At 36.9% G+C, this 18,137-nt stretch overlaps 1 pseudogene; it reads left to right on the top strand.

Annotated features, from left to right (window-relative positions):
• Positions 1-3,640: 3,640 nt before the first annotated feature.
• On the top strand, positions 3,641-3,756 carry LOC112471230 (annotated as a pseudogene).
• Positions 3,757-18,137: the final 14,381 nt, after the last annotated feature.

Below are 18,137 nucleotides of genomic sequence, written 5' to 3'. Positions count from 1 at the left end.
CTGGGTGATTCTGGGTCAAGGAACAGGAGACACAAATTCATGAAGACAAGCTGACAAAGGAGGGCCCTGTGCTTTGGCCTTGACTCCAAGCAGAGGGCTCTGTGTTTACACCATTGTCCATCATACTCTGACTTCTTCCTGAAGATGTTGTTCTTAAAAGGCTCCTTCGCAATGACAGTCCAGGATAGCCCGTGTGGGAGTATATTGTTCCCACTGCATTCCCCCGAGGGTGACGGAATTTATTCAAAACCAGAATAGTATTTGAGGATAAGGAAATCTCTTTGGCTAAAGTAAGAACTGAACTTTATTCCTTGATACAAACCAAAATCTTTATTGTGTCTCACAAACATATATCAAAGTGTGTATTTTTTTTAAAAAATGACACGGGGTATTCTTTTATGTGAGTGAGCCTGACATTCACCATCTATGCATGCATTCCATAGGTAACAGAGTAGCTCTAAGCAAAGTGGAGACAGTGGTAAGTAAAATCTGAGGTCTCAGGTTCTGCCCCCATCATGCTTTCAGTCTGGTGGGGGATCTCGCTATTAATCGAGTAATCACAGACATAAAAGCAAAGTTATGTCTATGCTTAGTGCTATGGAGAGAAACTATAACCATGCAGTGAAAGACATTACAACATGAGGACTTAACCAGGCTTGGATTCAGGCACAGCTTCCCTAGGATAGTGGTGTCTAAACCGCATGTTCAGTGGGAAGGGAGAAAAGGAACAACACACACGAAGAGTCCATGCTGGAGGGAGCGGGCATGGTCGGGGCCTTTAAGGAAGCATGTCTGTAGCAGACAGCTGATAGGAAGTTGGGCTAGGAGAATTGATCAGGGTTCAAAGGGCTATAGCTTTGCTAAGGAATTTTCAGGACTTCCTCCTTTGCAATTCTCCACCCCCTCCCCAACCTTCCGATCTTAGATGAGTTAATGTTATTTAAGATGAACTGTCTTAGGAATTAGACTCTGCCCATTTCCTGGCTTCATAATTCTTTCTGCTATATATGGGGGCCTCTTATCCTAGGGCTACTTCTAGCTCCAAAAGTAATTTATCTGTCCAGAATATCCTCAAACACTAGAAACCCTGGGTCTTTCACTCTTTTTAATGCTATCCACAGAACAATTCTGGGCATCCAGCCTCAGATTCTACCATAATACCTGAATCTATTTCTTTTTGGCCTTCTAAGTCTGAGGCATTTCTGGATACTGAAGGGTCTGACTGGCTTAATAAGAAGGATAATCAGGGAGTGACTGTGGAGACTGACCAGGACTGATCTCTGAGAAGAGCCAGTTGTCCCTCTCGGGGAAGACCTGGAACATTCTTCCTTTCAGCTAGCTGCCGTTCCCTAATCCCCACCAGTCTCCCTCTGGCTTTTTCTTCCCCTAATTATAACCTGTGTTGAGTCATCTGGTATAGCTAGTGGTGGTTAGGGTTTAATGTCTGCTCTAATAGTTACTTAGTCTTCAGGATAAGTAAGGAAAGTGGTGGGTTTAAAGCAGCCTAATTCTGCTCAGGACTGAGGTCATTCATAGAGGTTCATTAAGAAGACACAGAATATCTTTAAAAGCCACTAAAGAAACAGAGTGCTCATAGTTTCCATTCAGCCATCTCCCAAATATCTAATTTTAATTCAGATAAGTAATCAGAGCACAATACAGCCACTGAATACACTGCTTATACTACTACAGGGGGATTTATCTTTAATTCTTCCATGTTATCTTCCTATACCCTTCTAGAAAAAAAAAAGAAATCTAAATAAGAGATTCTCAAACTTCCATATGTCCAAGATTTGTTTGGGTTACTTATTAAAATGCAGACTCCTAGACCATTTTCCCCAATGATTCTGATTCATCTGGTTTGATGATTGGGCTTATGAAACTTGAGTTTTTAATAATCACCCCAAAATGATTCCAGTGCAAGTGGCTCATGACCACACTCAGAACTGGGGTGGCAGCCCTCTTGCTCATATTGTGGACTGGAGAAGTGATGCAGTTTGGCGCTATCCTTGTTGGAAGCAAGGAGGGATAATTAAGCTGGAGAATTTTCTTAAGGATGGAGGCTCTGCTGAACTTCACCCATGATCTGTTTGGTTCCCATGATCTGTTTATTATGTTGCTAATAAAGCTCCTGAGTCTCACTTTAAGGGTTCAGATTATATTTCATGATACCAGCCTTAACAGATGGGATATGGTCACAGGTTCTTACTCACCTCTGAGTCTAGTTGAGAAGCTAGATCTGTTTATAATCTACTGCAATAAAAGAATGGTTACATGGGAAGGAGATATAACGATCTATAATATTTCTGAAAACAGATATGAAACAGCTGGGTCTGTGAATTAATAGTACCAGAAATAATTAATAAGTCCATTAACTAAAAAAAAAAAAAAAAAAAAAATCTGGTCAAAATAAATAAAACTTAAAAATAAATAAAACTTAAAAACCTACTATTTGGAGAGTAAAAACCATTTCTGTATGATTTCTTACAGAGTACAACAAAAGTGTCCCGTAAAGCACATTGTGGAAGTCAAAGTCCTCCGTGAGAAACACCGGAGAAATGTCTACAGTTGTGAGGAGAAAGGACTGTGACTGAGGAACCATATCAGATATTCCTTTGAGCTGTCTTTCATTTTCTGCAATGGCTGAAAGACAAATGTCAGTATATAACTTTCAAAAAATAAACCATTCATATAGCTTTTCTTTAAACAGTATCCTGACAATCAGAAAGATCAGATAAATAACTTGTTACAAACAAACACAATGAAAGATAAAGAGATAAGTAAATAATGTAAACAAAAATGTAGCATAATTACCTGGTCCAAAATTCCATAATTTCTAGAAATATCCTGGAAGTTAGTTGGGTGAAAAAGTGGGACAATAAATGTAGATTAATTTCTCTTACAGGAAGAATTGATAATTAGTTATTTGTTTATTACATTTAGAAATAAGAAAACCAAAGATCCAGTAAGTATATAAATGCTTGAAATAATATATCTTGTGAATTACTAGGGGATAATAAGGCTTAGTATTTAATTAGCAAATGATAGAGAATCACAAAGGAAACAAAATGGAAAATAGACAAAAACTGAAACTAAAACAAACAAAACCAGAAAACAATAACAACAAAAGTGAAAAATTCTAGTTAGAACAATATTCACATACAAAGCAAATTACTCCTTTTCTAAAAAGCTTTTCAACTTGGGTCAATATAAAACTGCAATTATCTGCTGTGTAAAAGAAACATAGCTAAAATAAAGCTATTTCAGTAATTTATCAATATGTTTTATATTTGTTAAACTAGCAATTTTTAATTTTAGATATTTCTTCCAATAAAACAATCATGTATGTACACAGACATGAATATCTAAAATATTCATTGTAGCATTATTTAAAATATCAAAATAAAATAAAATATTAAAAATTAAAAACAATACTTATGATATCTGTTAGCTAAAATGTAAACATCTATAATGTGAAATGTTCTGAAGTCATTAAAATTGTGATAAGAAATTTATTTAATGTCTTAATATTAAAATAAGTTCAAGAAATGTATTTAAGGACATGGTTCCATAGTGTAATGGTTAGCACGTCTGCTTTACATGCAGAAGATCCTGGGTTCATGCCCCAGTGGAGTCCATGGTCTATGGCCATGCCACCCTGAATAAGCCCGATGTCTGATCTCAGAAGTTAAGCAGAGTTGGGCCTGGTTAGTACTTGGATGGGAGACCACCTAGGAAGATCAGGTGCTGTAGGCATAAATAATAATAATAAAAAAAAGAAATGTATTTAACATACTAACTTATTCTTGACACATTAAAGAAAAAGGAGGGAATCAAATTATTAAATTATATAGAATTTATTCAAGTAGTAACTACCAATAGGTTCAGATCACAGTTTTAAAATTTCTTGTCTTTGTTTTTTAATTTATGTTTTTTTTACATTTAGCATGCATAAATTTTAAAAATAAAAATGAAATTTAAAATCATTAAAATATTTTATTATATTATCATGTATCATACATTAATAATAACATGATAATGTAATATGAGATTTTAAGTAATAAAGAATAAAATGTTTGATTTCAATATTCCAGGCAGATACAAATTAAAATTAAAAAATCAAATGTTTCCACAAATAACCAAGTTATTTTTATTGAAAAAAGATTATTTTATGTGTTTTGTAGTTTAAGAATTTTGCAAAACTCTAACACTAGTAAAATTTACAACAAATACTAGCAAGTACAATTAGAGCATTGCTTATACGCTGATATACATATATTCTCTCATAAGCTGATATAGTTCTGTGCTGTGAAAACAAATATATTTTTTCATAGCTCAAAGAAAAGTTAAAAATTGATTACCTATCACAGCACCTTTCATAAGCAGATATTCTTAATAATAGAACTTATCAAAACTTTTTGATATCAGCCATAGCTATTTTCTGAGGATAATTCTTACACTTAAGTATTTCAATATTAAATTAATAAAGAACATGAATTCATATACTAAACTTTGAGTTCTAGAGTTTTGAAAATGACAAAGACACAAATATTTAAGGAATTAAAAACACTGTGTTTTTATCTAGGCCAGTACTTCTGAAAACAATACCATTTCAAAGTGGATGATTTTCTAGGTAATATAAATGGTCAAAAATAATGTTAGAAGTAATATGTAGTTTTTATGGACCCAAATGCAAGGCAGTTTACACGTACTATCTCAAACGCATAAAGAGACTTTTCAAGGTCAGTTTGGTTTTCCTTACCACTGGTTAAAAAATGGAGGCTGTACAGGGTGACCAACTATCCTGGATTTCCTTGGACTGAGGAACATCCTGGGATGTGGGACTTTCAGTGCTAAAATCCAGTAAAGTCTCAAGAAAATAGAGATGAATTGGTCACCCTAAGCCTAGTGCTGTGACCACAGACACCTGCTACTAAGTGGCATAGCCAGGAGTTGAAAGTAGGTTTGTCTTGCGCACTGTCCACTAACATACTGCCCTAGAAAATCATGAGGGAGAGACTTCAAGAAACTACTTGGCCATCGTCACAATCTCTATTGCAACACATGGTTAATTAATTGAAAATGAGTAGGAGATAGCACTTGGGCATGGATTTCAAATATTTTTCAGTTTAGAAATATAAAGTTCCCCGAACCAAATAAATGATAATATCTATGGCAGTGGTTCTCAAAGTGGGTCCCAAGACAAGCAGAAACAGCACCATTGGAGAACTCATTAGAAATACAACCTTGCAGGTTCCATCCTAGCCCTACTGAATCAGCAACTCAAGGGGTGTGACCAGCAATGTGTTTTAAGAAACCCTCCAGGTGATTCTGAGGTATACTAAAGTTTAAGAACTACTGATTTAGGGAGAAGAGGTGAGGACTGGAATGTTTTCAAAACTTCCCAGATTCCGATCTGTACCCAGGAGTGAGAATCACTGCTATAGACCTCAGAGCAGCAGTTTTCAACCTTGCTGCAGATTACAGACACCTGGAGAGCTTTTAAAAGCCCAGATACCCAGGCTGCTAGACCAATTACACAGGAATCTGTGGGATGACATTAATATTTTTCGGATCTCCCTATATGACATTGATTTCATATAGGGAGGTTGAGATCCATTGTCTTCAGCCCTTTGAGGCTGTAGAATCCTACATCGAAGGGAGCAGGTGTGCTTCCTCGCTGCCAAATGGCAGAAACCTTGCCGTTAATGTGGGCCCCTAGACTTGCAAATGGAGAAAGGGAACTTAGCTACATTCTGTGCCTGTCATTTACCTGATTTGCCTGAGGTATGTCTATTAAGAGTAAGTCTATGGAATCTTCTGTAAAGTCAAATGGCAATATATCCTTTGGGACCATCAGACTCCTTTGGAAGATTTGGAACTCTTCATGGGGAAAGAAAAAGTCAATAGATATATCATAAAAGGTGATGGTGCTTGTTCAGTGAAAAGACAAGGATTGCTACTTTGGTGTTTCCAGATCAGCCCTTTGTGGAGAATACTCCAGGGCTTAGATTCTTGACTTGAATACAGACAGGGGCCACATGTGGACTCGGTCCTTCTGGACAGCGGACACTGACTTCATGGCCAAAACCTCCCGTTTGGATTTCCAAAAATAACGTTTCATGTTTTCCCAAGACTAGCACGCAATGACAATAGCGAAAAATTACCTCTAGCTTTTGCTTTTTTACATCATGAAAACTCTTGAAAAGAAGAATTTTGTCTGAAATGAATTCTGCATTGGGCAATGCTGTGGTAGAGCACAGAAAGTACTGGAATGCAAACTTTTATTTCTTACACTATCCAAGCTGTGAATTTCAAAAATAACAAATCATTATAAAAGTGAAACATAAGATTCTTCACACCCACTGTTTTAATCATTTTAAAACCCTTCATAACTTGAAGTAACTAAAACATTTCTTTTGAATGGTTAATGCTCACTGCATTTTTAGTACTTTCTGAACATAAAATAAGACAGCATGGATATTATGTTCTAGGTTTCGTGCTGGGCATTTTGTATTTATTCAGTCAGCACAGACTGTGTGCTAGGGACTAGAATGGTTGCTGAAGGTCTTGAGATTAATGATACGTTATTCCTGCTTTCAAAGAGCTCACAGTCTAATGAGATAATTAAAGTGTGATATAGTAGTGTATGCAACGAGGATGGACGTACACAGAGAGGGCGCTGAGCCGTTTGACAGGGCCAGGGGGTGGGTGGGACCACGGGAAGCTATGAAAGAGGTGATACTTGACCTGAATCATAAAAAGTAGCAGGAATCAGCAAGAAAATTTAATTGAAATACACTGTTATTTAATCGTAACGACTCTGTGAAATACGTATTATTAGTCACATCTCACAGAACATTTTAAGTAAAACAACCAGGAAATATAGTATCATGGAGCAAGTTTGGTGGGAGGACATCACACTAGCCTATATAAAGGTTATTTTATATATATATTTTTTATATATTTATATAGAGAGAGCATTATGCATGCATGTGCATATATGTATATATGGATGCATATACAATGTCATATGTATATAATAAACTCACCTTTATATAGGCTAACTGGTTCATACATCTAGGTAATAATATATACCCTATTTTATGTATTTATATATGAAATATGTTGGTATAAAATATATATGTATAATATAATAAATATATAATAAATACTATAGTAAAGTTTATATATTATACATATATGAAAATAGTGTATATATATTATTAGTCATTGTGTATACACAGGACAGCATATTTCTGGTGCCTGATTCTGGGCTCTACATTTCCCTCCACAGATGAAACTTCTCTGTTTTTCTCAGCATGCATGAAGATGGATCCTAGCTCTGGATTGTTTTCACCATCAACTAAGTTGAACATCACATATGTTCAACTAATCTGAACATATTAGTTCAAATGCTGAAGATGGAACATCTGAGAGTATTAGAGGAGCCATGGGTTATGTTTGCAAAACCCACATGAGATTTGAAGGTTAGAACACTTCAGCTATCCGTTGAACACTGAGTCCTTGTAAACATGACCTGTACCTTATTGGATATCAGAAGATCGTGTTTATGCCCAGCCTGGAAATGCTTCTGATTCAAATGGAAAGTTTCAGCGTAACAAGTAAGGAAGCTTGGTGAAATCGCTATGTCCTTTCAAGGATTTTTAACCTCGCATCTCGTTTACTAGAACAGGGTAACTATATTCATATTGAAGCATCCGTTGTGTCTTAAGGACCTAGTTGACTATCTTCTAATAAGGTGTCCTTGGAAAAGTCACTTAAGTCACTTAGGTTACTTTCTGAGCCTCAGTTTTTTTAGTTGTTGAAAGGGTTACTATACCTATCTCAAAGCATGACTGTGAGGATCGCATAAATAATAACAATTGGAAGATACTTTAAAAATTGTCAATGCCCCCCACTCCCTTACAGGTTAAGACCGCAATCCCCTCAGGCTTAATCTTTCTGATGCCTTCTTATGTTTATTCTAAACTATAATAATTCATCTAAAAAATGTAGTATTTATTTTGGAGATTTGATTTTAGCCCTTGGATAAGCTAAATGTTCTGGTTAATATTGCAAGTGGGCCAGGTGGTAATTAAGCTTTCAGCCTTAATGGTGTCAGTGAATTATTGACTTATTTGTAAAATCCGTAATAACTTTCAGAAGTGAGATGCCTTTCTCACATGGTCAAAACTAAATTTGGCATTGAAACAAAATGTAAAGCTTTTAAAGCAAAATAAGTCTACAAAATGTTGTCCATTGTGATTCTTCCCAGAAGACCATATTGTATGATAGAAAAAAGGGGGTGGGGGGGGAAGAGACAAAACTATTATTGCCCTTACTCAGAATTCTAAATATGTAACTTGAGTTACTCTAATAATTTAGAATTTTAAAAGTCAATTTTATTTCAAAGAAAACCTCTTAGGCTAATTGAGGGTGGATAAAGAAGGCTGCTCTCCCTAGCCAGGGGTCCCAAAGCAAAATTTATTCTTGCAGCATTTCTATGAGATTTTTTTTTTAAATTTTCTTTCAAATTTTGTGGAAATGCCAAGTCTCTTTTTTTTAAAAAAAATTCAATCCAATTTGGCTCAGAAATACAAGGCAAGGGAATAGGGTACCAGTTATTTAATTCTACACTGCTTCTCTCACCCCTGACTAACCTTTTATTTAAAAGATTTAAAAATAATTTTTCATATAGAAATTTTTTACTTTTTGATGTTTTTGGATATTCCTTAAAACCTCCTCTAAAGCACTGAAATGTAATATAGCATTCACAGGTGAAAACTACTTACTCTTTGAAAACAGGGTTTCTTTTGGCTCAGCCAAAAATACAGGAATGTTTTCACTTACTTCCCACTAAAGAGAGAAACGATTTCACAAAGTAAGTCTCACCTTTGAGGAATAACATCAAAAATGTCAGCTTTTAGCTTTGAGAAGTCACCAACTGTAAGTTAATATTTATGCACAGCCTCGTTTCTGAATCCTGAAAAATCTCACTTCACACATCTGCCATCTGATACCTGTGGTAAGCCCAGTGGCATTGTGCTGTTGGAAAGAGCTGGGTGGATTTTGATCTTCTTGGAACAACTGTGCGCTTTGGAAATACCATGCCAACTCTCTGCATCTCAGTCTCCGTATCTTGCAAATGGAACATCTCTCCCTCTTTTCCCTTGGACTCTGTGATGACAAAGTAATAGGCTTGGTGAAAAGCAAGCTCTCCATCAATGCTGAGGGCCCTCTCCTTCTGCATTCCTCATTTCTTATATCTAGACCCAGCTCATGATTTTGCCTCAGCATCTGTGGTAGAAAGAATCATGGCCCCTCAAAGATCTGTGAATATATTACCTGACATGGCAAGAGAGACCTTGCAAGTGTGACTATGTTAAGTATTGTTACATCAAAGATTACCCTGAATTATCCAGGTACACCCATTTTAATTGCACCTAGGGTCATAATGAATGGAAGAAAGAAATCACACAGAGAGATTTGAAGATGCTATGCTGTTGTCGGCCTTGAAGATGAAGGAAGGGGCCACAAGCCACAGAATGCAGGTGGCCTCTAGAAGCTGGGAAAGGCAAAGAAATGAATCCTCCCCTAGAGCCTCCAGAAGGAATACAGCACTTCTAACACCTTAATTTTAGTCCTGTGAGATCCATTTCATGCTTGTGACTTCGAGAACTGTAAGATAATCCGTGTTGCTTGAAGCCGCTAAGTTTGGGTTGATTTGTTACAACATGCATAGGAAACAAAAATAGCATTTTTGTATAGCCATGTCCCAGCTGCTGGGCGGAAAGTGCTTTGAGTAGCTGAGAAATTGGTTCTAACCAATGGCTCTCTCCTTAAAGAACTCAGGAGCAATGATTATAATGGATCACTTCTCTTTGGTGAGCAAGAATGACTGAGTTGATGTAGATGAAACATGTAAGCACCTTTGTTTTTTTCTGCACCCATTTCATAAAAAGTTCTTTTGCATATTAGCAGAATCAAGCAAACATATCTGTTCTCTGAGAATACGGTACATTGCCCATCTTTCAGAAGTCCCGAGACACTTTCTGCCTCAAGTTCCTGAAAAAGTTCAAGCTCACAATTTTGTGTTACCTTTGACAACAAAAGCTGACTAAACCTGAAGCAAAGCCACAAAACATGACTCTAGAATTTCATATCTCTCAGGGGAGGTGTAAGGTATTTCCCCAGAACCAGACTAAGTGAACATCTGTGATATGCTTGTTTGGACACTGTATCACTTGGTCTTGAAACATTTCTATGATATGCTACAGGAAGTATTAAAATATCCAATTAATGATGATATGGTAGAGCTGGGAAAGTGTCATTTGCCTGGGTGGTCCCACATTTTCTGGCCTTTTAGCCAATGAAATTTATTTCAATAATAGTTCAGAGACCAAGAGGCCTCTCTTCCTTCTTCTTCTTCATGAACAAATCACGAGGAATAACCCTATTTCTAACTCACATCTCTGGAGACTCTGTGTGGTGATGGCAAAGGAGTATTTCCAACTGAGGATGGATTTGAATAACTGAGGGCTGCCAGCAGACCTCCGAAGACATGCCATTCAGGAATACAATCAGACTTTTTGTGTCTGGCTCGTAGGGCCACAGTAAAGGGGTACAGCAGAGAGCTCGAGCACCAGTTCAGTGTAAAGCAGACTTCTCTAACATTATCTAGCTGGAGCTAAGGATTCCGAAGTCTATCTTGGTGCCCTGAATAGATGCATGCAGCCTGCCACACATGCAGGATTAGAAAGTGGCTTCACAAGTCACATATCTGCTAAACCTACCATAGATGCTATTAAGGGAATTATAAGTTCTTGAAGACTGGGGGTTTCCAAACATAGATCAGATGACCATTTGCCAAGAATGTTCTAGAAGGCATTCAAAACACTAATTGGGTGATTGGACCCAATCATTTATTCAACATGTCATCAAATGTTCATTAATATACTACATCAATGCTCTATGCTAGATACTGCATTGGTTTTAAGGATCTATCTTAAGTGTTTATGATTTTAGTATTCTATTAATTTTGGTATAAATAGCAAAGGAGGATGATCAAATAGAGGTAGGAATCACATTCTTCATGATACAGAAGATATACAAAGCAAAAGCTAATAAAGTAATAGATAATAAAAAACAGTAACAATAACAATAGTAATCACCATCTGAATCAAGTTTGTATATATAGCATATAATTTTATTTTTCAAAAAAATCTTTGTAGAAAATATGGTTATCCTTATTTCTCATTTTTGGAAATTGAAGCTCAGGTATACTGTATAAATTGCCCAAGATTACAGAGCTAGTAACACCTGGAGCAAATATTCTATCCAGTTCTACCTAACATATGTAATAGGTAGGTAACAAATTAGTGTGTTGTCTTTGGCTATAGAATTACAGAATGATGGAAATATAGCAATTATTCACAATTTATTTATTTGAAAGCAAACGGAGTTCTCTTCCAAAATAAGTTAGCTGCAAGTTGTTCATTTTATACATGGTGATTTGCAAACTCTCAGCTGGAGTCAGCTTAGTGACTAGTCAGTTGGCACTGGATGCATGTAAGACTTACGGTAAATTGGTTCAAACACACAAAAAACTGGTTTTTAATGCTGACATTTCGTTGATGATTTAAGAAGTTCTCAAATGGCTAGAGTTCCAGTACCTTAGAAAGTCTTGGGAGATGAAGCAGTGGGGGAAAACACAGCCTGAGTATATCCACAAGGTACTGGCCCAGCACTTTCATGCACATCACCTTATTTAATTTCCTCAGTGGCTTCAGAGAGTCAATGTTACCAACTCCATTTCTGCAGAAAAGAATACTAAAATTCAATATTTTGTTCCAGATTATCCTAATTATTAGCAAATCAAAGCTGGCTATTTGGTCATAGGCCTACAATTTACGTACAACTATGCATTTATATAACAAGGTAACTAAAAATGCTTTTCTCAATTATATTGTGGTTTCAATTATCTCTTTGTAATAGTGTTTTTATGGGGAGAGATGCTCTGAATTCAAAACAGGAGACATGAAAAGATGAAGACTTCTTATGTACTAGACAGAATGTTTGTTTGTTTGATTAGGTCCAGATACCAACTGTATGGTGAGGGAGATCAGGCACCAATCACTCTACATGGACACGTGTGTCAGTGAATCTGTGGTGAGAGCCCTGGGAACCAGTGTGTAGTGATAAGTGGATTTGCACACCAGGACATGGGAGCCAGCACCCTCTAATCTGAGTTCCATCCCTACAGACTCTGTCCCAGGCTTCGGTAGGAACGAAATCTGTAAGCAACGAAGGAATAAAGAAGCCTTACTTTAGTTTTGGTTCCATGCCACATTTTTTCCTGGGGGGTGACATTCAGGAGCAGCTGCTGAGCCACATTTGCCAGAAGAAGGACTGAGGTGAAGATGTGACTCTTTTTGGCTGTCCCTGCCATCACAGAGCATCCCTGGTAGATAGAGTAGATGCTTTTCACATTTCTGTTCTCCTCCAATAATTAAGCTCTGCTGGAGGAAGAGGATTTGGGTCCTCCATGGAGTGAGTGCCTGCTCCCTCAGGAAGGCCAAGAAGTCACAGTTCTTTAATGAGGCTGAATATGGAAAAGAGATTAGGCCAGGCACTGCTTTAGGGCAAAGCCACATCATGACTCTGACCTCGACTATAAATGAACGTGCACTTGTCCCTCTGCTTCTGGCTTCCATAGCCACTCCTCACTCTCCATAGCTGCCATCTAGAAGCAATAATTTAAAACGGCAGAATCAATGGACTTTGAAACCTCATGGAGAGCAGAAGCGAAAGGGTCTGAAAACCTAAGTTTAAAGAGACATTTGAGAAAGGCAAATCTTGAAGCTCAAAGCCAGCTAAAGCTCATTTAGTTACAGTTTATTAGGAAGCCAGTCAAAACCACAAACAGGGACTAGCCCTGTCCTATTTTAAATGGACTTTCCATTTCCTTTGTCCTGGTTAAATGTGACTTGGTTAAAATGAAATTGTTTGTAAAATGTTTCCTGTCCTAAATTAAAAAAAAAAAAAGTAAAATATTCTATACAGTGTTAAGTATGGAATTTGAAATATTTACTTTTTTTGGTTCTTTTGCTTTACATTCCTTTATTATTATTGCATTAGTATTGACTATTTTATTATCTTTTATTTATTGCTATTACATTTATTATCATTATTAGTAAAAGTATTTGTGTTAGTAGTGCTAATAGTAGTAGTGGTGGTGGTTGGTTTCTGTGTTCTAACTTTGGACCCAAATTCAAAGTGGTTTCTTATCATAGTGAGCTGGGCTGGAACATATCGGGAATATGTGAGTGCTCCTTAGTATAGATGCATATCATAGATATAGAATCTGTTGATTCTAAGTCACCTATTCCAGCCTCCTTTCCTTAAGTCCCTCCCTAATTCCACTTTAAAAAGATAAATCAAAAACGAATATGTGGACATAACAAATAAATAAAAGAATATGTAGTAAAAAGTAAAAGTATCTGTCCTTCTCCGAACTCCCCTTAGGTAACTATTATTATTATGTTTCTTACACATTCTTACATGTTCAGTGCTTACTCACTGCAACAGGTATAGATGAATGTTTCTCATGATCAAATGGATAATTTACACACACACACACACACACGCACACGCACACACACACACACACACACACATATTCTGTGTCTTACTTTGTTTCCCAAAGAATACCATATTTCAGAGAACTTTATCGACCCATATGAAAGTTTATTTTTTAAATAACTTCTTAGTATTTAATTGTAAATATATACCCTAAGTTATTTAGCTAGTATTCTATTTATATAAATTTAGATAGTTTCTTTTTTTTTTTAATTAGAAATTATGGGACAACAGATGCAACATTTTTCTTGCTTCTACAAATATATCTATAGGATAATTTCTGCTTTCTTGATTAAGGGAGTTGTGGAAGGTACTTGCTTCTCAGAGGAAAGACACTCAAAATCCTTCTTAATGCAGTGGCCAGAGGGGAGAAGCAGGAGAAACATGCACATGCCCAGAAGAGGAAAGGCCAAGAGAGCAAACGATTCCAAAAGAGGGACCAAGATCTGTGAACAGAAAAGACCAAGAGAGAAAAGGCCCAGGGAAGGTTTGCTCCAATTTAGTTCTATTCATAATCCCTTTCAGTCATCCACCAGAAGCTTAGCTCTTGATACCGCATCGTGCCTCTGGTTTTTGGTGGAGACCTTTTCTACCTTCCCAGGGTGGAAAGAGGGCCTGGTAGGGGAAGACTTGAGCTCCCCCTAGAGGTTAGACATCATAGGCTGGGTGAGAGAATACACGTTATATCAAATTGAAGGACATTTTAAAAAGAAAAATACACCAGTTAAAACAGCCAGTCGCATGCGTGCCTCTTCCCCTGGTATCCTGATTCATGTGCACACATTTTTGCATAATTGCAGTGATGGCCTAGATTCAATTTTGTATTCGGCTTTTTTCCCACTTAATATTATATAGTAAATGTTTTTCCATGTGGCTACATAATCTTTCTAATTATCATTTTAATGACTTCATAATACTCCTTCCAGTTCACATATTGTAATTTATTTAACCACTCCCTATCGGTGGACATTTTAGATTGTTTCCAGACTTTTACTAATATAGAAAATGGTGTATATAATATCTGCTGCTTTCTCCTTTTTGACTGAATTTTTTTTAGATTAATGAGTGAGTCAAAGGGTAGGGTTGATTCATAGCTCTTGATAAACTTGGTTCTGCTGATTCCATAAACAAATGCCTCTGGCACGCTATCAAGATACTAATTTGGGTACTTTTTTTTTTTTTTTTACTTCTGCAAATGTAATAATGTAACCTGCCCTTGCTTTCCACTTTCTACTAATTCTTCTCTACTTTCCATCCAGCCAACTCTTGCATTAGACTTCGGTTGAACATTTATTCATTCAAAATTTTTTGAGACCCAGGGATATTTACCAGGGATTTGCTCTAGAATCATGTTTCCTTGTTAACATTGCAATTCTTATAGAAAGCAGGAACAAAGGATGAGAATGTATCATGTGACTGAACCCATTGTTTTTAAACTCAAAAAAGAATCGTACTTTGTAAAATCCCAGTTATCAGATTTCAGAAAAACGTGGGTTGGAGAAAACCTGCTAGCACAATCCAGCTCTGTGATGTGTAATTACTAAATAAGAAGAGAACTGAGATGAACAGAGTGCAGAGCTGGCTGAAGCCACACGCAGTTGGACCAGTTAAGAGTTCGCCAGCAGTAAAGAGATGACAGTGGGGTCTTAAAACCAGACCACTTGTGTTGACATCCTTACTCTGGCCCTTACAAGTAAGGACTTAAATGATTTATCTTTTATTTATTTATTTATTTGGTTGTGTGTTTATTTGTTTATTTATTTATTTATTATTTTTCTCTTAGGTTCCTATTCAACTCTTTTAAAACACAGATAAAATATCACCCATGTCTTTTACTTTTCCCAACCTCTTCAGGAAACAAAAAATTCTCCTTTATGTAGTGCTCCCAACCCATTTGTGACTTCCTTCTCTTATAGCATCCATCACCTGATGCCGTCTACACTAGAATATGACATTTTGGGGGACAGAGGCCATATATTTTTCCTCTTGGTGTCTGTCTATAGCATCTAGCATAATACCTGATACATTTTAGGTACCTGGCAAATTTTTGTTGAATTTAATGACCTGAACTGAATGTTTAAGTAATTACGGCACATCAACAGGAGGGAATATTACACAGCATTTAAACACATAATGAAAAAGATGGCACAGCTTCGTGGAAATATGTTGATAATATGTTTGATATAAACAAGCAAAGCAGTATCTGCACTCTGTTTCTGAAAACTCTCAGGCTAGGTGCTGAAGAGACACAGAAGAATAAGAAAAGATGTTTATCTCTAAGAAGCGTATGACTCATATTACACTGAGGGTGGTAGGTGTGTGTAAGAGCTATCATGGTGTAAAGGCAAGGATGGTAGTATGTGTGAAGTGCAGAGCAGAGGGCTAAATTTGTCTAGGGGTGTTAGGTAAGATAGGCATAACATTAATGCATTTTTGGGGGTTAACTAGGAGTCAAAAGACAAGATATTGGAGAAGGAATTTTCTTAAATGGGATAAACATGGGAGAATGAAAAAGCATTGCATTTTAGAGAAATCGTTAGAAATTTCTGTGGTGGTAGATGGAAGGTGAGACTAGAGTGTAGTGATGAGTTATATTATAAATGTCTTGCTAAGGTGTTTGATCTTCAACATGTAGACAGTGGGGAGTTGTCAAAGGTTCTTGAGACAGGGGAGTGGCATGATTACATTTGTTTTTATAACACTAACCCCGACAGAACAAAAAGGATGAGCCAAAAGGGAAAATTCCCAGGGCAAGTACACCAGGGGGAAGGCTGTAGCTACCTGCTTCAGGTGAGAGTTAATAGACTTGATGGTGGAGCTAATTTTACATACCTTCAAAGGGAGAGTAGGTAAGACTTAGTGACTTATAGAATATTGGGAGGTGAGTGATGGGAGAATACAGGATGACTTGTGGTGACAGACAGTTTGAAAAAAATGTAAAAGGAGCAGATCTGTGGTAAGAGAGTGGGTAGGAATGAGGGAGTGGGGAGATGTTGGACTTAGTTTTGGACATGATGAGTTCTTGGTGCTAGTGGGCCTCATACTAGCAGATCTCTGGTATGTAGTCAAATGCTTTCAGATTCTTAGGAGATAATTTCTGGCAAAAGGATGTTCTTAAACTAGGTCTCAAATAATCCTTTTTTTTTTTTTTTATCTCCATGAAGAGCAGGAAGCATGCTGCAAAAGAAAGTATTCTGGCAGCCTGACTTTAAATCTTTGCTCTCTCTCATTAGCTGTGAGCAAATTACTTAACCTTGTTAAGCCTCTAATTCCTGATCTGCAAATTAGAATAATAACTCTTGCCTCACAGGGTTGTGTGAGAATGAGATGAGATAAAGCAAGAAAAACGTATGTAGGAGGGACCCAGTAAGTGTCCATTTCACCTCCATCCCCACCCACCCCATTTTCCCCCACAGATTATCACAGAACAAGAGTAAAGGACTGAAACAGAAACCAACATAGTTGTCTTTAAAACAAGCACCAAATAGATGTCTGTTCACTGATGGTTGATTTCTCTAGTGCTGGTCTATCTAGTTCTTGGAGTCAAGTTTTGGTGAGATCCCGGGACCAGGTCTTTTCTTCAGTTGTAGCGAGTCTATTTTCCAAATAAAGATTTCCCTAGAGATGAAATATGGACTTCTTCAATATGAGCGTCATCGAGAACCAATCTGTACCAATGTTCCAATATGGTAGCTTTATTTCTCTCTTCTTCTCTGATAAGAGAGTAAGACCTTTGATTTCTCTTGCTGATTGGAATATATATATATATATATATAGCCATAATAATGAAATGATAATTTCCATTTAGAGGGCTTGCCTTATGTTAGTACTTTAGGTATATCACTTCTTTTCATCTTTGCAATAAACCTATGTGATTTATTTTGCCCATATTTTTATAAATGATCAAGCTGGTACAGAGAGTTGAAATGACTTGTCCAAAACTGCACAGACAGTAAGTGAAGAACCTAGTATTTGAAAATAAATTACTTGAATCCAGAGCCCTTACTTATAACCACTACCTCTCAACTAAGATGACATTCTCTCTGCCACTTGCTATTCAGGGGTGGGAGAAGGAGAGATAGAGAACTTGAGAGAGATGCTAGAAGCAAGGTGTTGTGTGTATATGTGTTTTAATTGCTGTTATACATGAGTCATAAGTCAGTCTTGTTTCTCCATCAAGGGAAGCACAAGGACAAGCAAACAGAATGGCATTTATCTATGATTAAAAAATTATGACCATTTATATGCAAATGAGTGCTGGTCCTATGCGTCTGGAAGACTGAAGAGGATTACACAGTGTCATAAATTTTGGGTGTTTCTTCTTTTCTGTGCACTCCCAGACAAGTGTAGGGTTTGAGCAGCAGCTGTCTGGGGGATTGCAAGCAAGGCCGATCATCCTGAGTTGTTTCAAGTGACAGACACAACTGCATGCTTATGTTCTTTCCTCTGCCTGGTGTGCTCCTTAGCTGGAAAACTCTGTCAGTGTTCCTGATGAA

This window comes from Pteropus alecto, unplaced genomic scaffold (assembly GCF_000325575.1).
Source record: "Pteropus alecto unplaced genomic scaffold, ASM32557v1 scaffold45, whole genome shotgun sequence".
Taxonomy (NCBI): Eukaryota; Metazoa; Chordata; class Mammalia; order Chiroptera; family Pteropodidae; genus Pteropus; species Pteropus alecto.
This window is presented reverse-complemented; position numbering and strand designations above follow the sequence as displayed.